The following is a 23,137-nucleotide window of genomic DNA, read 5'->3' as shown; positions in this document are numbered from 1 at the left end:
CGGCAAAATGATGTCTCTGCTGTTTAGAATGCTGTCTAGGTCTATCATAGCTGGATGGTGTTATATGTAAAAATTACAGTCCTTGGACTTCCCTGGTGATCCAGTGGATAAGACTCTGCATGACCAACACAGAGAGCCCAGGTTCAATCCCTGGTCAGGCCACTAGATCCCACATCTGCAACGAAGAGTTGCATACCACAATGAAGGTCAAAGACCCTGGGTGCTGCAACTAAGACTGGCACAGCCAAATCAATGATTTTTTTTTTAATGCAGTTCTTCCTCATGAACATTTCAAACAAATTAAAAAAAACAACATGTCTTCTGTGGTCTCTTTCCCCTCCTTCACTTTCTTTTGTCTCAGGCCCTGCCTCCAGTCCCAACTTCCTCCTTCCCTTCTCCAGGACAGGTACTAATACGGTTCAGACTGTGGGAGTCTCTACCCTAGGTTCCTACCTCTGTGCCTATTCCTTTTCAGGCCATTTGAGAGATACCCACTCTTCTCTCCTTAACTTCCTCAGCCCTATTCATTCATTAGGCCAAGACTTTTTAGAAAAGAATCATGCTGGGATTTCTTTCTCCCCCAAAAAGGAAATAATAATTCCAGAACTTGATAGTAGATAAATATCTTTCAAAGCAATAAACGCATTCCCTGTAATACATCTATTTTTCCCATGAAAAAACCCAAGGCCAGAGGGATAGGTTTGCCCAGAACCTCGGAGCAATAAATAACACTGTTATCCCTTGACACTTGATTGTTCCCACCTTTTACATGCTACTGACATCCATTCCTACTGAGATCAAATTTTTCGATAAAGTCTTCTATTGTCTACTGTGTTATACTATGTAAATAATCTGTTTCTTTCCCACCCCACCCCACCCCCCGAAATTTCTCAATTTCTTCATAGAAAGACAGCACCTACCTTTTAAAACATTTGGCCTCAAGGGGATATAAATCTTCAAAACAACTGTAGTTTTGCTCAAACTCAGGTATGATATTTGGGGCACCTGATCTCAAAGACGATGGAATGCTTTCTTTCACTGGCATGTAGAAATTTCTAAAAAGACAAATGAGTCTGAAAAGAGCTCTAAGAGGGTCCTTATAGCATGCAAATAAACAGGTAGGCTTAACTTAGTTCATCTGTCAGAAGAACAACTTGTATCTAAATATTCTCCTTTGAGTTTTGTACCAGGCTAAAAGATCTCTGTGTATGGCTATATGCTATGTCACAGGTATGTCTTATTTTTATACTGCCAGATGGTACTGCCAAAATTAATTTATAAAAAGAGCTCCATTTAATTGGTCTAAAAATATTACTTATATAAATTATCAGAAATATAAGAGCAACTCACACGAATGCTTTTGTGGTTCATGTAATAGTTTAAATTTGTTAGTCTAACTGAAACAGGCATGTTTTTAGAGTCATCAGCACTGAATACTTTAATTCCACATGCGTTTACTAGTCAGATAAATTCATATTATCTCTGCTGCAAATCTGTCAGAAAAAAAATTTGCTTGAGATGATGGCTGACTTTGTCTAATGACTCATTAAGTTTTTGTGAGTAACTTAAACATAAATGTTGGGAACAAATAATTCAGGTAGATGAAAATGAGATAAGAGTTTTTAGGTATGACAATTATATTTTATGATATATGTACTTAAAATAGCATAGTGAAATCTTTTGAGGTAACTTAAAATGTCAGAGTTTTGCTAAGATAAATTACATGATTGACTAGAATTGTTTTTATCATACACACTAATTTCCCACCTACATGTGTCTTTTCTAAACGCTTCTGTTTCATCCTTTGTCTCTGCTTTTAATAGGCTGTCTAGACTGGTCATAGTTTTTCTTCCAAGGAGCAAGCATCTTTTAAGTTCATGGCTGCAGTCACCATCTGCAGTGATTTTGGAGCCCCCCAAAATAAAGTCTCTCACCTTTTCCATTGTTTACCATGTACTTGCCATGAAGTGATGGGACTGGATGCTATGATATTAGTTTTTTGAATGTTGAGTTTTAAGCGAGCCTTTTTACTCTCCTCTTTCACCTTCATCAAGAGGCTCTTCTATTCCTCTTTGCTTTCTCCCATGAGGGTGGTGTTATCTGCATATCTGAGGTGACTGGTATTTCTCCTGGCAATCTTGTTTTTAGCTGGTGCTTCATCTTCTCTGGCATTTCACATGATGTACTTTGCACATAAGTTAAATAAACAAGGGACAATATACAACTTTGACATACTCCTTTCCCAGTTTGGAACCAGTCTGTTGTGCCATGTCTGGTGCTGTTGCTTCATGACCTGCATACAAGTTGCTCAGGTGGTCTGGAATTCCCATCTTTTAAGAATTTTCCATGGTTTGTTGTGATCCACACAGTCAAACGCTTTAGCATAGTCAATGAAACAGAAGATGTTCTTCTGGAATTCTCTTGCTTTTTCTACACAACCGATGTTGGCAGTTTGATCTCTGGTTCCTCTGCCTTTTCTAAATCCAGCTTGAGCATCTGGAAGTTCACAGATCACGTATTGTTGAAGCCTGGCTTGGAGAACTTTGAGCATTACTTTGCTAGTATGTGAAATGAGTGCAGTTGTGCAGTAGTTTGAACATTCTTTGGCATGGCCTTTCTTTGGGATTGGAATGAAAACTGACGTTTTCCAGTCCTGTGGCCACTGCTGAGTTTTCCAAATTTGCTGGTATACTGAATGCAGCACTTTAACAGCATCATCTTTTAGGATTTGAAATAGCTCAGCTGGAATTCCATCACCTGCACTAGCTTTGTTTGTAGTGATGCTTCATAAGGCCCACTTGACTTCACACTCCAGGATGTCTGGCTCTAGGTGGGTGATCACACCATCATGGTTATCTGGGTCGTTAAGATCTTTTTCGTATAGGTCTTCCATGTATTCTTGCTACCTCTTCTTAATATTTTCTGCTTCTGTTAGGTCCATAGCATTTCTGTCCTTTATCGTGCCCATCTTTGCGTAGAATGTTCCCTTGGTATCTCTCATTTTCCTCAAGAGACCATTTCATTGTTAGAGAAATTAGTTCTGTTTAGGCTTCAGAGACAAGCAGAGCAGACCTATGACGTTGCGTCTAACCTGCCTCGACACTGCCCTGGCTGTGAGTGACAGCTATGACTGTAAGAACTGCAGCACCATAGATAAGACTGGGGACGAATCTTGAGACTGTTGAGCCCCTCAAGACAGGGTGGCCAATCAAGCCCCGGGCTTAACAACATGCCAAGTTTAAAGAATAAACAGGAACTCAGAGCTGCAATTTGCTCATAGGTTGATGATGATATCAGTTTGCATCCTAGGATTATAAGCAGGAACCCTGAACTGCAGTCTTTGAAGTCTCTTCCACGGAGTGGATGCGCTGCCTGGGACCTTTTCCCAATTAGGACTCCAGATGTGCTGTGTCATGGGACTTCCCAGCGCTGTTTGAGTCTGGATGTTGGTTAAAACCCAATTTGATGACGTATCCTCTGCTATTTCTATTTCTCTTTTCTTTTAATGTTACTATATATTGAAAGTAAGCTAGAAAATTCTCTAATAAATATTGGTATTATTTAGTTTGTATAGAATGAGTGGCTTATTAGGTTAACAAACCCTTTGAACCTGAGACAAAAGTGAAAACTTTTGGCAAAGCATTAATCAAAATTATCTCAGGTGCTTTTAGTTAAAAGTTGTCTTTTTTATAAAGAAGAACTAAGGGTTTGGTTTGGCTTTTTTGTTTTGCAGCTATGTAACCTTCTCTATTTATCTTCTGAAATCTTTTTGTCATTTTGATTAAACAGATACTTAGCGTTTCGTAATCTTCTGTAATCTTATTTGTTGAATTGTTCAAGACCTTTTTATATTTTTGAAAAGTTTCCCCCCCAAATTCAAACTCTAAATTAAGTTTTTTTGACCTGAAAATAACTTTGGGAATGTCCAGAGGGGCCCCTAGAACTTCTTAAAGGACACGTTCTCTGTTCTTATAAAAGGAGATGGTAATTAGGTTTACTCGATATGTCAAATTTTATGGGAAGCTTTGTCAAAGAAATTATAATAAACTTTCTTAGGTTATCTTGTATACATGAATGTTATTAAAACAAATGTTCTAAATATTGTATGAAAATTCTGACAATTCTCATGTGTTCTAGTATAATGTTATCAGTTCAGTTCAGTTGCTCAGTCATGTCCAACTCTTTGAGACCCCCATGGACTGCAGCACACCAGGCCTCCCTGTCCATCACCAACTCCAGGAGCTTTCTCAAACTCATGTCCATCAAGTCAGTGATGCCATCCAACCATTTTATCCTCTGTCGTCCCCTTCTCCCGCCTTCACCCTTTCCCAGCTTTAGGGTCTTTTCCAATGAGTCAGTTCTTCGTATCAAGTGGCCAAAGTATTGGAGTTTCAGCTTCAGCATCAGTCCTAACAGTGAATATTCAGGACTGATCTCCTTTAGGATGGACTGGTTGGATCTCCTTGCAGTCCAAGGGACTCTCAAGAGTCTTTTCCAACACCACAGTTCAAAAGAATCAGTTCTTCAGCACTCAGCTTTCTTTATAATGCAACTCTTACATTCATACATGACTACTGGAAAAACCATAGCTTTGACTAGATGGACCTTTGTTGGCAAAGTAATGTCTCTGCTTTTAAATATGCTGTCTAGTTTGTCATACCTTTTCTTTAACGGAGCAAATGGTTTTAATTTCAACGCTGCAGTCTCCATCTGCAGTGATTTTGGAGCCCCCCAAAATAAAGTCTGTCACTGTTTCCACTGTTTGCCCATCTATTTGCCATGAAGTGATGGGACCAGAAGCCATGATCTTAGTTTTCTGAATGCTGAATTTTAAGCCAAACTTTTCACTCTCCTCTTTCACTTTCATCAAGAGGCTCTTTAGTTCACTTTCTGCTATAAGGGTGGTGTCATCTGCATAACTGAGGTTATTGATATTTCTCCTGGCAATTTTGATTCTAGCTTGTGCTTCATCCAGCCCAGCATTTCTCATGCTGTACTCTGCATATAAGTTAAATAAGCAGGCTGACGATATACAGCCATGGTTTTAAAGATGTGGTCACAGAAATGACCAAATAGACTTGTTGATTACATTAAATTGAACCTTCATCTTTAATTATTACTATTTTTAAGTCTTTTGTCATTTATAGATAATTATTGTTTATATACCAAGGCTTTTGCAAATGTATTTATCTTCAAAGAAACATGGAAAAGATCCTGACAAATACTCTAGGATGAAAGTATTATGCCGGAAGCCAGCGTGAGGAATTCCACCCGTGACAAGGTCATGCAGCAGAGATCTGATGGGCAGGGTCGAGTCAGATCTCAGGTTTTCCCCCTGGCATTTTCTGAGCATGTACCCCCAAAAATAAGAATCTGCCTGCTTTTCCACTCTTCTGACATTCCCTGGAAAAAGTTAATTCAGGGCTTTAGTCTTCTGCATTTGAAAGAGTGTTTCAATCCAAAAACCCCTCTGATGGCTTTCTAGCCTGCCTGCAGGACTCGTACAGCTGCGCGTGTGATTGTTTGAGGCCTCCTGACCGCAGGAGGCACAGGAAGCTTAAAACATCTAGGAATGTAGGGGCTTCCGAGCAGTCAAAATCATTAGAATAGGACTGATGAAAAGTTTCATTTGTTGAGCCAATACTTGCTGCCAAATTTTCATATCCTTTATTTTTAGATATAGTTGGTATATAGAAAAACAAGTAGTAGACCTGGTATTAGCAACATTAGATCTTTGAGTTAAGTACCTTCTTTGTTATAACCCACTGCACCTTTGTTCTATAGAGATGTAACTTTAGTGCTTTAAGGAGATACAGGTTAAAGAAAAACACTTCAGGGGAAACGAGATTAACATTCATTAAGAAAGAGAGCCAAAAAGTGTTAGCAAGCCTCCAGGCCAGAAGATAATGTAAATCACCTGAGACCTTTTGTATATGAAAAAGATGTACAGAAAGGGTCAGGACTGCTGCCCCTGCGAGACTCTATATCTTCCATTATGTAAAATTTAGGGTATATAAACACCTTTTAAATAATAAAGTTGGAGGGGGTTTTTGCACAAGCCTGGCCTCCCCCTTGTCGATTCTTTCTCTTGCTCCCTCCCTCTCCTTTTAAGGCTGATCCTTTGGAACGTGGAGGCTTACTGTGTCTACTTACTTGTCCCAGTTTCTAAGATCCGTAAGAGAGAGAGCCCAAGGCGGGGCACTCTCCAATATTCAAACGGGCGCCAGCGGCCGGCCTAACGTAGACGGTGCAAGTTCCTTGTCCGGAATTTTATTGGTTTTCCACATAAACCAAGCTAATCAGCCTCTTTTCTCCACTTAATTTTCCTACTACACGATTTCTTCCTGATCTAATCTTATTTTAATAAATAAATAAGTCTTTCCTCGCCAACGCCGTCCCCGCTTCGAATTCCCTGGATCCACTGGGGCTGGACCCCAGCAGTATTAGATAAATTTAAGATATTGCACAGAACTGGATTTAAAGGACCCTTTTTTCCCTCTCCTTTAAGAAAATGTATCTTTACAACAAGGGTTAAAACATTTATTTTTTTTCCTCCCTTCCTGATTCCTCCAGAATTTAAAAACCTAAGTATTTTTTTTTTTCATGACAATATGTGTATTTGCATAAATTCACTGGGAATCTGTTCTCCTCATAACAAGACACCACTGGAAATACTGGCTATATTACCATGGCCTTGGTTGTATTTTCATACTTAGGAAAGGTGTACATAGACTCAGATGTGACCAGACAGCTTTAAGGAAGAAAAGAAAAATAAAGAAAGAAACGGGCCGGGTACCTTGTTTACAAGGTTCAAGCAAAACAAACTTGAAAAAGAGCTTATATGGTCAGTCACTATTCTCATGGCATTTATGTAAATAATCAACCCAAGTTTAATACCAACAAGTTAGTTTTACTATGATTGTCTTTAATAAAAGGATAAACATGGGAGAAAGAAATCATGTTTTCACTTACACAGGTATTAAGTTCTATTCCTACCAGTGATCTTCAAGGTTTTGTTACATACCTATACGCTGGACTGGATTCCAAATTCTTCTGCTGTTGTTGTTCAGCCATGTCTGACTCTTGGTGACCCCATGTACTGCAGCACGCCAGGCTTCTCTGTCCTTCACTACCTCCCAGAGTTTGCTTAAACTCATGTCCATTGAGTCAGTGATTGAACCCAACCATCTGAACTTCTGTCGCCCCATTCTCATCCTGTCCTCAGTCTTTCCTAGAATCAGGGTCTTTCCCAATGAGCCAGCTCTTAGCAGCAGGTGGCCAAAGTAACTCTTTGGTCAAATATTTTTACTATCCTTAAATGTCTAGCTACTCCTCTTCAAACTCATATTTTCAATTTTTTTCCACTTTTCTGGTTTGAAATCAGTAAGAAAAAAAGACTGCTCTTGAATTTCCTTAGAACAGTCTATACCAGGTCCTCCTCACGACCTGGAAGGTAACCAAACTTCAAGGACTTGAAACTTGAGTACACATCTCACAGCTAAAGAAGGCTGCACCTGACACATGGTCCTGTACAAACAATGGAAACGCCCAAATCAAACTGAGTAGGAAAAGCAGCAGCTAATAACTGAGGCAGACAGCGTTCCAAAGATGACCTGACTAGGTTTGTAAACCCATTTTGTCACTGTTGCTTTTCTCTTTCTCTCTTTCACAGAAAGACAACACCCTTACTGGTATTTCTCAAATTATACTGAAAGGGGACAACCTCTTATTTTGATTATGGCCTTTCAGAATCTCCATGACAAATTAATCTTTTCACTTGCCAGTTTTTTTGTTTGTTTGTTTTTCTTTTTTTTAAGAGTTAGAAGGTTAGGAATTCACTTAAGTTTTTCTTTGTCTGGACTATTAACTATTCTGGATTCTTACCTAGATTCATGGTTTCTGAATTTGCAACCTTACAGCCTGTATTATTGGGTAATACATTTGGTTCTGAACAGTTATTTTGAAATAACAATACTATTTTAATGGCCTTCCTAGGTGGTGTTAGTAATAAAAAATCTGACAATGAAGGAGACGTAAGAAATGTGAGTTAGATCCCTGGGTCAGGAAGATCTCCTGGAGGAGAGCATGGCAACCCACTCCACTATTCTTGTCAGGAGAATCACATAAGAAGAAATTGCCAGGCTACAGTCCATAGGGTCGCAAAGAGTCAGAGACAACTCAAACGAATTAGCATGCATGCATGGTCACCTTGAGTGGGAACTTCCAGGAAGCATATCTGACTCCAGGTTTGCCTCAGTAGGAAGAGCCTTTTTTCCCTTGGGTCTGAGTAAATGTCAAAGAAAACATGATTAGAGAAGCAGAAACTCAATTGCATAGAAGAATCAGAGAGAAAGACCACTTGCAAAAGGGTCACCTCCCCCTTTCCCAACATGATTTCTTCTATTGGCTACTCTGAGGCTTAAGGTCCTAGTTTAGAACCATCACACAATTTGGTTCTAAACTTCTAATTCTGCTTTGTATAACTATTTTAAGTTCTGTATTTTGTTGCCTGTCAAATCTTTGTAAAACCAGTTTGTCCAACAAGCTGATGCTTGCTCCACATTTCAAAATGATCAGAACAATCTCAAACGATTTAAGATCTTAAGAGGATTAGACCGCAATTTCTCCCTCCTAATCCTTGTTAGGTTTTCTCAATAGGTTTCCAATCGGTGCACCTTCCCTCCAAGGTGGGGCACAACACCCAGCAAGAAGTCCTTCCTGGCACCAAAGGACAAAGGCCACTGAAACTAGAAAACCTGCCTCTTGATCAGTGATGCTTTCAGAGAAAAGTAGAAAACGTCAAACTGAATAAAACAAACATCATTTTAAATAGTTGGAAGGACACACTACCAGAGGAGGCATCAATTACTCCTTGTTAATTACATACTCCAACAAGAGAGTCCGACACGACTTGGCCACTGAACAACAACTGAGTACAGGAATTGGGAAGTAGTCAGCATTTAAATGAAATTTAAATAAATAAATTCAGCACTGAAATCACACGTCTCTATCCTTTCGAAAACGTCAACATCAGCTATTTCTTCACCTTCACAGGAAAGTTCCACTGACCTTACACTTACAGACCCACTAGAAGGGAACATTTCCTATGTACCTAGCTACTTGGCCTATGAGAAACCATCACTACCTGAACTCTCACTTCAACCCAGGGACTTTCTTCGGAGCAACTCCGGTCAACTTCCTCCTTCTCTTTAACATAATGGGACTCTCCTTTGTTTGTTGAACTTATCTATGGCTTTTGCTATAGTTCGCTTGTCCCAATTCCAATTCCTTGGCTACACCCAAATAAGCCCATTTTGCTGGTAAAAGAACTGGCTGTTTTATTTTTATCTTGAAAGCTTCATGCCTTCCACTTTATTTTGCACTTCTCCAAAAGAAGGCTGCCCACTTCACGGCAGAACGTGAAGTCGCTCAGTCGTGTCCGACTCTTCGCGACCCCATGGACTGTAGCCTACCAGGCTCCTCTGTCCATGGGGTTTTCCAGGCAAGAGTACTGGAGTGGATTGCCATTTCCTTCGCCAAGGGATCTTCCCAACCCAGGGATCGAACCTGGGTCTCCCACATCGTAGACAGACGCTTTACCGTCTGAGCCGGCAGTGTGAACTTAAAAGTATCACCTAAATTATCTTCTTTCGTCTTTTTAACACTACTGAGAAAGATTGAGGGCAAAAGAATTCGGCGACAGAGGATGAGATGGTTGGATGGCATCGCAAACTCAATGGACGTGAGATTGTGCAAACTCGGGAGAAGGCAATGAAAGCCCACTCCAGTACTCTTGCCTGGAAAATCCCATGGATGAAGGAGCCTGGTAGGCTGCAGCCCATGGGGTCGCTAAGAGTCGGACACGACTGAGCGACTTCACTTTTCACTTTCATGCACTGGGGAAGGAAATGGCAACCCACTCCGGTGTTCTTGCCTGGAGAATCCCAGGGACGGGGGAGTCTGGTGGGCTGCTGTCTATGGGGTCGCACAGAGTCGGAGACGATTGAAGCGACTTAGCAGCAGCAGCAGGAAGATACTGAAGGACCGGGAAGCCTGGTGTGCTGCAGTTCACGGGGTCCCAGAGAGTCCGACACGACTTGGCCACTGAACAACAACTGAGTATAGGAATTGGGAAGTAGTCAGCATTTAAATGAAATTTAAATAAATAAATTCAGCACTGAAATCACGCGTCTCTATCCTTTCGAAAACGTCAACATCAGCGATTTCTTCACCTTCACAGGAAAGTTCCACTGACCTTTTTCCGTCACGTTCCCTCACCTGGCAAAGGGCTCTGCGTCGCTCTGCACAGCGTCCCTGCGCCCAGCACAGGGCAGTGGACCTGCGGCACGGCCTCACACGGACAGCGCCGCCGAAGCCCCGCGGGTCGCCGTCTGGAATTCCAGTGAAGAAACGCTAAAATCCATTACACAGTGACTGCTGGGGTTCGCCAAGACCTGGTCCTTAAAGTGCAGCCCCCGCAGCCACACGGCCCTGAAGACCACACTGGCGACGACTTCCCCTTCCGCCCCTTCATGCCCCTCTTCCGCTCCGCCCGGCTTCCCTTCCGCTTTCCCACCCGGCCCGGGACGCGCTGGCCCCCCCTCTCTCTGGCCCGCGGCGTCCGGGTTCCTGTGTTAAGTGTCGGCTCCTTCTCCGGGCGCCTGGGTTTTCCGCTCCTCGGCGGGCACCCCAGACCCAGGAGCCCCTCCCCCGACGCGGAGCGCCCGGCTCTCTGCAGGTGCTCGTGTAGTAAGCGAGCTCGGAAAGCGGGCCTCTGGGCCCGAGCTTCGCTACGCAGGGCTGGGGCCCTTAAGCTCTGAAATCCTGCAGTCCTGCTTTTTTTCAGGCTTCCATGTAAACGTGGAGGAGAAGACAGTTCAGGAGAATTTCCAAAGGGGAGGGGAGAGAAGTCACCGAGGCTGTACGTTCTTAAACATCTCTTCTGCGTTCTTGAGCAGAGAGAGGTTTTTTGTTGTTGATTTGTTAAAGACGGAGCATATATACCACATGTGATAAGGGCATTGTGTGTGTATGTGTGTCTGTGTCTGTGTGTCTGTGTGTCTGTGTGTCAGTAGTAGACAGTCATGTCCGACTCTGCGACCCCGTGGACTGTAGCCCGCCAGGCTCCTCTGTCCATCTAATTCTCTAGGCAAGAATACTGGAATCCGTTGCCATTCCCTTCAGGGCATCTTCTGGACCCAGAGGATCAAACCTGAGTCTCCTGCATTGAAGGAAGATTCTTTATCGTCTGAGCCACCAAGAAGCTTCATTATAGTTCAGTCACTCAGTCCTCTCTGACTCTTGGCAACCCCATGGACTGCAGCATGCCAGGCCTCCCTGTCCATCACCAACTCCCAGATCTTACTCAAACTCATGTCCATTGAGTCGGTGATGTCATCCAACCATCTCATCCTCTGTCCTCTCCTTCTCTTCCCGGCTTCAGCCTTTCCCAGCATCAGGGTCTTTACCAATGAGTTCTTTGCATCAAGTAGCCAAAGTATTGGAGTTTCAACTTCAGCATCAGTCCAAACAATGACTATTCAGGACTGATTTCTTTTAGGATGGACTGGTTGGATCTCCTTGCTGTCCAAGGGACTCTCCAGAGTCTTTTCCAACCCCACAGTTGGAAAGCATCAATTCTTCAGCACTCAGCCTTCTTTAGAAAGCAACGGTCACATCCATACATGACTACTGGAAAAACCATAGCTTTGACTACATGGACCTTTGTTGACAAAATAATGTCTCTGCTTTTAAATATGCTGTCTAGGGTGGTCATAGCTTTTCTTCCAAGAAGTAAGCAGCTTTAAATTTCATGGCTGCAGTCACCAACTGCAGTGATTTTGGAGCCTCCAAAAATAAAGTGTGTCACTGTTCCCACAGTTTCCCCATCTATTTGCCATGAAGTGATGGAACTGGATGCCATGATCTTAGTTTTCTGCATGTTGAGTTTTAAGCCAACTTTTTCACTCTCCTCTTGCACTTTCATCAGGAGGGTCTTTAGTTCTTCTTTGCTTTCTGCCATAAGTGTGGTGTCATCTGCATATCTGAGGTTATTGATATTTCTCCCGGCAATCTTGATTCCAGCTTGTGCTTCATCTAGCCCAGCATTTCTCATGATGTACTCTGCATATAAGTTAAATAAGCAGGGTGACAATATACAACCTTGACAAACTCCTTTTCCTGTTTTGGAACCAGTCTGTTGTTCCATGTCCAATTCTAACTGTTGCTTCCTGACCTGCATACAGATTTCTCAGGAGGCAGGTTAGGTGGTCTGGTATTCCCATGTCTTTCAGAATTTTCCAGTTTGTGATGATCCACACAGTCAAAGGCTTTGGCATAATCAACAAGGCAGAAGTTTTTCTGGAACTCTCTTGCTGTTTTTGATGATCCAATGGATGTTAGCAGTTTGTATACTGCTCAACAAGCTTACAATTATTTGCTAATCAGAGATGCTTTGAAAGGTGGCTGAAAGGAGGCTTATGTTTCTCCAGGAATGGGATTTGGGATTGTTTAGTCAAAGAAGATGGATGGAAGTGATGTCATGTATGGATGTGAGAGTTGGACTATAAAGAAAGCTGAGTGCCGAAGAATTGATGCTTTTGAACTGCGGTGTTGGATAAGACTCTTGAGAGTTCCTTGGACTGCAAGGAGATCAAACCAATCAATCCTAAAGGAACTCAGTCCTGAATATTCATTGGAAGGACTGATGTTGAAGCTGAAACTCCAATACTTTGGTCACCTGATGTGAAGAACTGACTCATTGGAAAAGACCCTGATACTGGGAAAGATTGAAGGCAGGAAGAGAAGAGGAAAACATAGGATAAGATAGTTGGGTGGTATCACCTATTAGATGGACATGATTTGAGTAAGCTCCGGGAGTTGGTGATGGACAGGGAAGCCTAGTGTGCCACAGTTCATGGAGTCGCAAAGAGTCCCACATGACTGAGCGACTGAACTGTCAAAGAGGAAGAACTGAAGGTGGGTCTTAGTAAATACAGGGTTGATAAACAAGATGTGTACAAGAAGGAGGAAGTGGTAAACAAGATTGAACCAGTAGGAAGAGATTTTTATTGGAAGTATTTCATTTCTATTTAATACAATTGGATCATTTCATGTCTCTTCCTTGGTTCTTATCACAACAGAGATTTGGAATGACAGGCTAAAGAGTTTAAAGCAATAAACAAGTCACAGTTCAGTTCAACTCAAACAGACAGATCTTTCCTCAGACCTTTCCTGAGACATGGGAGCAGGCCAACTCTGAAGGAGTCATAGTCTTCGTACTGCCTCTTGGCATCCCCCTTTTCATACTTCCCATAGCCTCCTTTTGGTTGTGCCCTATGCAAAATAGAGCTTATATCCACTGCCAGTCAAGAAAGGAGATGCAGATGGGCACATATTCTGTAACTAATATGCTAAGAGATTAGCCAGCATTTCTTTTCCCTTATTATGCTTCACCCACAGAAGTTCCTCTTCACCCACAGCTATAGGCGTGTAATTGGAAAAGACGAGAATCTGCAGTGACATGTCAGTTGTGTCATGCAGTGACACTCAGGGATCAAACCTGGGTGTTCTGCATTGTAGGGAGATTCTTTACCAACTAAGCCACCAGGTAATTAGCCTTGATAAACTGGGATCTACTTTGAGTCTAAACCACAGAAAAGAATTTAAGTGTCCTGAGAGGACAGGAAGGTGGGAGCTGGGAAGGCTGATACCAGGATATCTGATACTTGCTTCTCATATCCTGTGGGATAAACCTTTCTATTCCAAGACCTGATCTTTCTCATTCTTTTGTTTTCCAGTAGTATTCTGTTTGCTCATCTGTATGTATACCATTTCAGTGTATCTTTACATATAACTTATTGTAAATATACCTTTTATAACAATAACCTTTGTTCCAAACCACAGACTGAAAAACTAATGCTCTATAGTATTACCATGTCAGTGCCTCAGTTCAGTTCAGTTCAGTCGCTCAGTCGTGTCCAACTCTTTGCGACCCCGTGGACTGCAGCACGCCAGTTTTCCCTGTCCATCATTGACTCCTTGAGCTTGCTCAGACTTGCATCCATTGAGTCAGTGATGCCATTCAACCATCTCATCCTGTCATCCCCTTTTCCTCCTGCCTTCCCCTTCTCCTCCTGCCTTCAATCTTTCCCAGAATCAGGGTCTTTTCCAATAAGTCAGTTCTTCACGTGGCCAGAGTCAGTGCCTAGTCCATGTTTAACTGCTGGCTCAATCTGCAAATATTAGTTTGTCATTTCTTTAATTGTTTCCTGCTGCTGCTGGTGCTAAGTTGCTTCAGTCGTGTTCAACTCTGTGCAACCCCATCGACCGCAGCCCACCAGGCTCCCCTCTCATTTGAGTTTTCATAAAATACCTATCCAGTTATTCTTAACACCCTTCTCTTGACTTGCTGTTAACCTACCTTTCTTCCTTTTACTCCATCTCATGTTCTGCAGTCAAGACTTTTGAGTGTCTACTCTTCTGAGAGATTGGCTCAAAATAGCTTTCAATCTTGAGACACATAAAATTGTCTTTTCTATGTCACGCTTAATTACTTTCTGTGTGTGTGTGTTTATAACAATCCCAGAAGACTTTTTGAAACCTTAAAAAGCATTTTGACCCAATTTTATATCTGAATAGGTCACCATTCATCCCTTTCTAACAAGTTTGAATGTCCAAGAGCCTTTCCCTCTCCCTCCCTCTCATTTGGACACTTCACCACTTCCAAGATAGCAAGAGATATTCCCTTGTATCCTCCCATCTATTTTTAACAATGTAATTCTCTACTGGCTTTAGAAAAAAAAATAGTAACTATTTTTTCTGCTTAGGAATAAAATGTTACTGTGCACATAGGAAAAATTTTTAAAAGCAACAAAAACATTCCCTAGTCACATAACACAGTGAAAATTGCTAATATATGAGCATATTATAAAAATATAAATTAATATATTCTCTATATAGCAATATCTATACCTGATAGATAGATATATATATAATTACAAATGTATAAAATAATATTTTTCAGCCATAGGAATGAAAGGACTCATTCCATTTGCTACAATATGGATGGACCTTGAAGGATATGGTAAATGAAATGTCAGACAAAAAAGATAAATACTGCATAAAATCACTTATTTGTAAAATATTAAAAAGTCAAACTCATGGAAACTGATATTAGAAAGGTGGTTACCATGGGGTTGGGGGATGGGGAAAATGAGAAGATATTAGTCAAAAGATACAAAATTTAAATAACATAGGATGACTAAATCCTGGAGATCTAACATATAGCATGATGACTGTGTTGTATAATTGAAATTTGCTAAAAGAGTAGATATTATGTGTTCTCACCACACACACACAAGGTAACTGTGAAGTGATTTAGAACAGTTCTGTTCGGTTGTTCAGTTGTGTCTGACTCTCTGAGACCCCATGGACTGCAGCACACCAGGCGTCCCTGTCCATCACCAACTCCCTGAAGTGAAGTGAAGTGAAGTGAAATCGCTCAGTCATGTCTGACTCTTGGCGACCCCATGGACTATAGCCCACCAGGCTCCTCTTTTTTTTTTTTTTTCCACCAGGCTCCTCTGTCCGTGGGATTCCCCACGCAAGAATACTGGAGTGGGTTGCCATTTCCCTCTCCGGGGGATTTTCCTGACCCAGGGATCGAACCCTGGTCTCCCACCTTGCAGGCAGACGCTTTAACCTCTGAGCCACCAGGAGACAATGATGCCATCTAACCATCTCATCCTGTCTTATCCACTTCTCCTCCTGCCTTCAATCTTTCTCAGCATCAATGACTCAGTTCTTCACATCAAATGGCCAAAGTGAGGTTTCAGCTTCAGGATCAGTCCTCCCAATGAATATTCAGGGCTGATTTCCTCTAGGATGGACTGGTTGGATCTCCTTGAAGTCCAAGGGACTCTCAAGAGTCTTTTCCAACACCACAGTTAAAAGCATCAATTCTTCAGTGCTCAGCTGTCTTTATAGTCCAACTCTCCATTCATGACCACTGGAAAAACCATAGCCTTGACTAGACGGAAGTTTGCTGGCAAAGTAATGTCTCTGCTTTTAAATATGCTGTCTAGGTAGGCAGCTGAGACACAAAGATTGCCCTGAAAATCATTTTACTAGATAGTTAGTGGTAGAGTTGAGCATGGAAGTCCAATCCTGGGTGAATGTTGCTCATTATCCGGACATGACTTGCCTCCTAAGTAAAATGTCAAGGAGGTGTATAAATTGACTCTCATATTCATTATTTGCAGACACTAATGTCAAGTAACTGCAAAACATGTACAATCCTGTAGTATTATAACTTTCTCTCATATGAATTATGTCAACTATTGTAATTTAAAAAAAGATCTTACTAGGGGCATGGTTAAGAAGGCCTCTTCCTTTTAAAGCCATCCTGGAAAATTTCATGATATCTTTTTCTCCTATGAAGATACCTGCAGGGAAACAGAGGCATTAGTAATTATTCAATTGGGCATTCTTTACAAAGAGAGCTGGGGGAGAAATTAAAAACAAAAAAAGAGGAAAGGGGTGTACCAGCATGGAAGAGTTCTTTCAAACCATAAATGTAGGTGCTCTTTTGACATTGCACAATGCATAACAGAAGAATTGAAAGTTAACCTGAAGAAGTATATATTTTTTCTAAATTGTGAATATGTTAACACATTTACAGAGACTTGGAAAATAAAGAGCAATTATATATAGTTCCACTATGTATTATAATTATTTCTAAAAGTAGATAAATTAAGATTTTAGTTGGTGTTTCAATATCAAACTCTCAAAAATTAATAGAATGGATAGACGGAAAATTAGGATATAGTAGAACTGAAAAAGCACTATGAATCAATTCAACGTAATTAAGATTTATATAATTTTCACACAACAACAGAGTACAAATTCTATTCCAGTTCCCATAGACTATAAAGCTGGAGACACTGGGACATATCCAGGGACATAAAACAAGATGCAAAAATTTCATGGTCTAAAGATATTGAAATCATATAGTCTGTTCTCTTATCACTATAGAATTATGTTAGAAATCAATATCGAAAGATACTTGAAAATAACCCACATATTTTCATGTGCAATGTGACAGTTACCAAGAGCATCTTTACTTAGCCAAGTAAAAAGCTTCAATAAAGTCATAAGATTGAAAAAATGAAGAGGGTGATTGCAGAGAAAAAAGGTTTTACATGAGAAATTAATATCAAAATGAGAAATTAACATAAAAAATACTTAACCCCATGTGTTTGGAAATTAAATGTCTATTTTAAAATAAGTGTATCAAAGAAACCATAACAAGGGAAATTAGAAAGTATTTGTGACAGAATAGAAATGAAAAGAGAAGTTATCAGAATTTGTTGCATGAGGCTGAAGCTGCTCAATGCAATTAAATGCAATATGGAATCTTGTATAAGGGATGAAAACAAATAATGGACACTAACATAAAGTTTTTTGATATTTGAACAAAATCTTCACTTTATAACACAATGTGATACAATAATACTCTATCACATGTTACTTTCCTGGTTTTTTCTTTTTGCAACATAGTACTTCTTTATATTCTCAGAATTGGATTAGAAGTTTCAAGCCTCATTCAAAAAAAATGTTTTTTTAAATCACCAAGATAATAATCTTTCTAGACTTTTCACTTTCTTGCATTGAAGAAGGAAATGGCAACTCACTCCAGTGTTCTTGCCTGGAGAATCCCAGGGACGGGGGAGCCTGGTGGTCTGCTGTCTATGGGGTCGCACAGAGTTGGACACGACTGAAGTGACTTAGCAGCTTTTCTTCCAAGGAGCAAGCATCTTTTAATTTCATGGCTGCAGTCACCAACTGCAGTGATTTTGGAGCCCCCCAAAATAAAGTCTATCCCTGTTTCCATTGTTTCCCCATCTATTTGCCATGATGTGATGGGACTGGATGCCATGATCTTAGTTTTCTGCATGTTGAGCTTTAAGCCAACTTTTTCAGTCTCCTCGTTTACTTTCATCAAGAGGCTCTTTAGTTCTTCTTCGCTTTCTGCCATGGGGTGGTTTCATATGCATATCTGAGGTTATTAATATTCCTCCTGGCAATCTTGATTCCAGCTTGTGCTTCATGCAGCCCAGCGTTTCTCATGATATATTCTGTATATAAGTTAAATAAGCAGGGTGAGAATATACAACCTTGACAAACTCCTTTCCCAATTTGGAACCAGTCTGTTGTTTGTTCCATGTCCAGTCCTAGCTGTTACTTGTTGACCTGCTTACAGACTCTCAGGAGGCAGGTCAGGTGGTCTGGTATGCCCATCTCTTTCAGAATTTTCCACAGTTTATTGTGATCCACACAGTCAAAGGCTTTGGCATAGTCAATAAAGCAGAAGTAGATGTTTTTCTGGAACTCTCTTGCTTTTCTGATGATCCAGTGGATGTTGGCAATTTGATCTCTGGTTTCTCTGCCGTTTCTAAATCCAGCTTGAACATCTGGAAGTACACGGTTCACATACTGTTGAAGCCTGGCTTGGAGAATTTTGAGCATTACTTTAGTAGTGCGTGAGATAAGTGTAATCGTGCAGTAGTTTGAACATTCTTTGGCATTGCCTTTCTTTGGAATTGGAATGAAAACTGACCTTTTCCAGTCCTGTGGCCACTACTGAGTTTTCCAAATTTGCTGGCATATTGGGTGCAGCACTTTCACAGCATCATCTTTAAGGATTTGAAATAGCTCAACTGGAATTCTATCACCTCTGCTAGCTTTTTTGTAGTGATGCTTCCTAAGGCTCACTTGACTTCACATTCCAGGAAGTCTGCCTCTAGGTGAGTAATCACACCATCATGGTTATCTGGGTCATTAAGATCTCTTTTGTATAGTTCTTCTGTGTATTCTTGCCACCTCTTCTTAAAATCTGCTACTTCAGTTAGGTCCATAGCATTTCTGTCCTTTATTGTGCCCATCTTTGCATGAAAAGTTTCCTTTTTATCTCTAATTTTCTTGAAGCGATCTCTAGTCTTTCCCATCCTATTGTTCTCCTCTATCTCTTTGCATTGATCATCCAGGAAGGCTTTTTTCTCTCTCTGTGCTATTCTTTGGAACTCTGCATTCAAATGGGTATATCTTTCCTTTTCTCCTTTGCCTTTTGCTTCTCTTTTTTTCTCAGCTATTTGTAAGGCCTCTTTAGACAACCATTTTGGCTTTTTGCATTTCTTTTTCTCGGAGATGGTCTTGATCCCTGCCTCCTGTACAATGTCATAAACCTCCTTCCATAGTTCTTCAGGCACTCTGTCTATCAGATCTAATCCCTTGAATCTCTTTGTCACTTCCATTGTATAATCATAAGGGATTTGATTTAAGTCATACCTGAATGAAGTGATAGACAAGTTAATTAGCTTGATTGTGGTAATCATATCACAATGTATATACATATCAAAGCATCACATTATGTACTTTAAGTATATAGAATTTTATTTGTCAATTATACTTCCACAAATCTGGGGAGAGGGAAGGAAGTAGGGTAATATTGAATTATTACTGTTGAATTTGTGTTTTTCTAAGTCTATTTCCCCCTTCAGTTTTGTGAATTTTTCCTGCATTTTTTTGGCTCTAATTTTAGATAAACATGGTTACAAATGTTTTATCTTTCTAAGAATGACACTGTTACCATTTTAAAAAATCCCTCTTTGTCTCTTGTAATATTTTTTCTGAAAGTCCAATTTGCCTTATATTAGAATAGGCAGTCCAGGTTTCTTGTTATTGTTTACATGATACATATTTTCCATCTTTTTACCTTCAACTTATTTATACCTATAACTCTAAATTTGTCTGTTCTAGCAGCATATACTTTGTTGTTGCTTTTTTAATCAGTGTCACAATCTCTGCCTTTTACTGGATTGTTTAATTCACTCACATTGGGCTCGATAAAGGACAGAAATGGTCTGGACCTAACAGAAGCAGAAGATATTAAGAAGAGGTGGCAAGAATACAGAGAAGAACTGTACGAAAAAGATCTTCACGACCCAGATAATCATGATGATGTGATCACTCATCTAGAGCCAGACATCCTGGAATGTGAAGTCAAGTGGGCCTTAGAAAGCATCACCATGATCAAAGCTAGTGGAGGTGATGGAATTCCAGTTGAGCTGTTTCAAATCCTGAGAGATGTTGCTGTGAAAGTGCTGCACTCAATCTGCCAGCACATTTGGAAAACTCAGCAGTGGCCACAGGACTGGAAAAGGTCAGTTTTCATTCCAATCCCAAAGAAAGGCAATGCCAAAGAATGCTCAAACTACCGCACAATTGCACTCATCTCACATGCTAGTAAAGTAATGCTCAAAATTCCCCAAGCCAGGCTTCATGAATACGTGAACTGTGAACTTCTTGATGTTCAAGCTGGTTTTCGAAAAGGCAGAGGAACCAGAGATCAAATTGCCAACATCTGCTGGATCATGGAAAAAGCAAGAGAGTTCCAGAAAAACATCTATTTCTGCTTTATTGACTATGCCAAAGCCTTTGACTGTGTGGATCACAAGAAACTGTGGAAAATTCTGAAAGAGATGGGAATACCAGACCACCTGACCTGCCTCTTGACAAAGCTGTATGCAGGTCAGGAAGCAACAGTTAGAACTGGACATGGAACAACAGACTGGTTCCAAATAGGAAAAGGAGTACGTCAAGGCTGTATGTTGTCACCCTGTTTATTTAACCTATATACAGAGTACATCATGAGAAACGCTGGACTGGAAGAAACACAAGCTGGAATCAAGATTGCCAGGAGAAATATCAATAACCTCAGATATGCAGATGACACCATCCTAATGGCAGAAAGTGAAGAGGAACTAAAAAGCCTCTTGATGAAAGTGAAAGAGGAGAGTGAAAAAGTTGGCTGAAAGCTCAACATTCAGAAAATGAAGATCATGGCATCTGGTCCCATCACTTCATGGGAAATAGATGGGGAAACAGTGGAAACAGTGTCAGACTTTATTTTTGGGGCTCCAAAATCACTGCAGATGGTGATTGCAGCCATGAAGTTAAATGACACTTACTTCTTGGAAGAAAAGTTATGACCAACCTAGATAGCGTATTCAAAAGCAGAGACATTACTTTGCTGACTAAGGTCCGTCTAGTCAAGGCTATGGTTTTTCCTGTGGTTATGTATGGTTGTGAGAGTTGGACTGTGAAGAAGGCAGAGCCCAAAGAATTGATGCTTTTGAACTGTGGTGTTGGATAAGATTCTTGAGAGTCCCTTGGACTGCAAGGAGATCCAACCAATCCATTCTGAAGGAGATCAGCCCTGGGATTTCTTTGGAAGGAATGATGCTAGAGCTGAAGCTCCAGTACTTTGACCATCTCATGCAAAGAGTTGACTCATTGGAAAAGACTCTGATTCTGGGAGAGATTGGGGGCAAGAGGAGAAGGGGACGACAGAGGATGAGATGGCTGGATGGCATCACTGACTCAATGAATGTGAGCCTGTGTGATCTCTGGGAGTTGGTGATGGACAGGGAGGCCTGGCGTGCTGTGATTCATGGGTCGCAGAAAGTCGGACACGACTGAGTGACTGAACTGAACTGAACTGATTTAGGTCATTCATAAATGGTCTAGAGGTTTTCCCTACTCTCCTCAATTTAAGTTCAAATTTGGCAATAAGGAGTTCATGATCTGAGCCACAGTCAGCTCCTGGTCTTGTTTTTGTTGACTGTATAGAGCTTCTCCATCTTTGGCTGCAAAGAATATAAGCAATCTGATTTTGGTGTTGACCATCTGGTGATGTCCATGTGTAGAGTCTTCTCTTGTGTTGTTGGAAGAGGGTGTTTGCTATGACCAGCGCATTTTCTTTGCAAAACTATTCATCTTTGCCCTGCTTCATTCCTCATTCCAAGGCCAAATTTGCCTGTTACTCCAGGTGTTTCTTGACTTCCTACTTTTGCATTCCAGGCCCCTATAATGAAAAGGACATCTTTTTTGGATGTTAGTTCTGAAAGGTCTTGTAGGTCTTCATAGAACCATTCAACTTCAGCTTCTTCAGCGTTATTGGTTGGGGCATAGACTTGCATTACTGTGATATTGAATGGTTTACCTTGGAGACGAACAGAGATCATTCTGTCGTTTTTGAGATTGCATCCAAATACTGCATTTTGGACTGTTTTGTTGACCATGATGACTACTACATTTCTTCTAAGGGATTCCTGTCTGCAGTAGTAGATAAACCTCTTTATTTATTCTTGTCTGTCCTGAAATCACACAATACTGCCTTGTTATTCAAAAGTCTTATGCTTTTCCTTATTTGTATTTAAGACTAGAAATGGATATTGAGTTTTGGGTGTGGTGTGACATACAGATATAATTTATCTTCCATGTTTGTAACCAATTATTTAGCACTATTTATTGAATTGTCCCTACTTTCACTATGGATTAGCAATGGCACTTGTCATGTGTGAAGTTTGTTTATGTGTGGTTCAGTTTCTAGGCTTACTATTCTGTTCCTTTGATTTTGGGTTTACTTCTGAGCCAACACAACATTGTCTCAATTATTATTGCTTTGTAATAGGCATTGGTATATAAGTGGACAAATCCTCTTCTAGTTCTTCATTTCCAGAATTGTCTGGGCTGTGCATGGCCATTAGCTGATACGTCTGCATTTTCAAACCAGTTTGTCAAATTGCATAACAAACTTGTATGGAATTTTCAAAGGAGTTCACATTAGAATTATAAATTAAGCTATGATAATAAACAGCTTTGTTAATCAGCTTTGTTTATTCCTGCTCAGCAGAAATCTTTCCTGCAGGTACTTGATTTATCTCTTCAATATCTTCCAGCAAAGTGTTCATATTTTCTCCACTGAAGTTATACATTCATATTATTAGGGCTACTCCTCCTTGCTATTTTTTATGTTTTGTTGCTATTATGAATGCTATCCTTAAAATTGTCTTTTTTTGGGTATATAGAGATGTATATGCATAATACCTGGTTAATTACTCAGTTTTTGTTTCTTACTATTTCTTCAAGCATTTGAAACACTTTTAACTATGAGAGTTTTGTAATTATGAGATGTGAGGTCATGCTGACTCTGACTTTATCTGCTTAACTTTAGGGCTTCTGAGACTGCAAGATTTAATCCACAAACTTGCATTAAATTTATATCCTTATGGAG

At 40.5% G+C, this 23,137-nt stretch overlaps 1 protein-coding gene across 4 annotated transcripts in view; it reads right to left on the bottom strand.

Moving 5' to 3' along the window:
* Window positions 1–10,505, bottom strand: part of ECHDC1 (ethylmalonyl-CoA decarboxylase 1) — a 56,374-nt gene extending 45,869 nt beyond the window's left edge. For 2 of the 4 annotated variants that reach the window (XM_068985114.1, XM_068985118.1), the window contains exon 1: window positions 10,279–10,505. The gene's annotated coding sequence lies outside the window, so the exon portion shown is untranslated. Of the gene's footprint in view, window positions 1–7,024; window positions 7,110–10,255 lie in introns of those variants that run through there. The other 2 variants (XM_068985115.1, XM_068985117.1) reach the window with 2 other exon arrangements.
* Between the last annotated feature and the right edge of the window lie 12,632 nt (window positions 10,506–23,137).

This window comes from Capricornis sumatraensis, chromosome 13 (genome assembly GCF_032405125.1).
Source record: "Capricornis sumatraensis isolate serow.1 chromosome 13, serow.2, whole genome shotgun sequence".
NCBI classification, from domain to species: Eukaryota; Metazoa; Chordata; class Mammalia; order Artiodactyla; family Bovidae; genus Capricornis; species Capricornis sumatraensis.
This window is presented reverse-complemented; position numbering and strand designations above follow the sequence as displayed.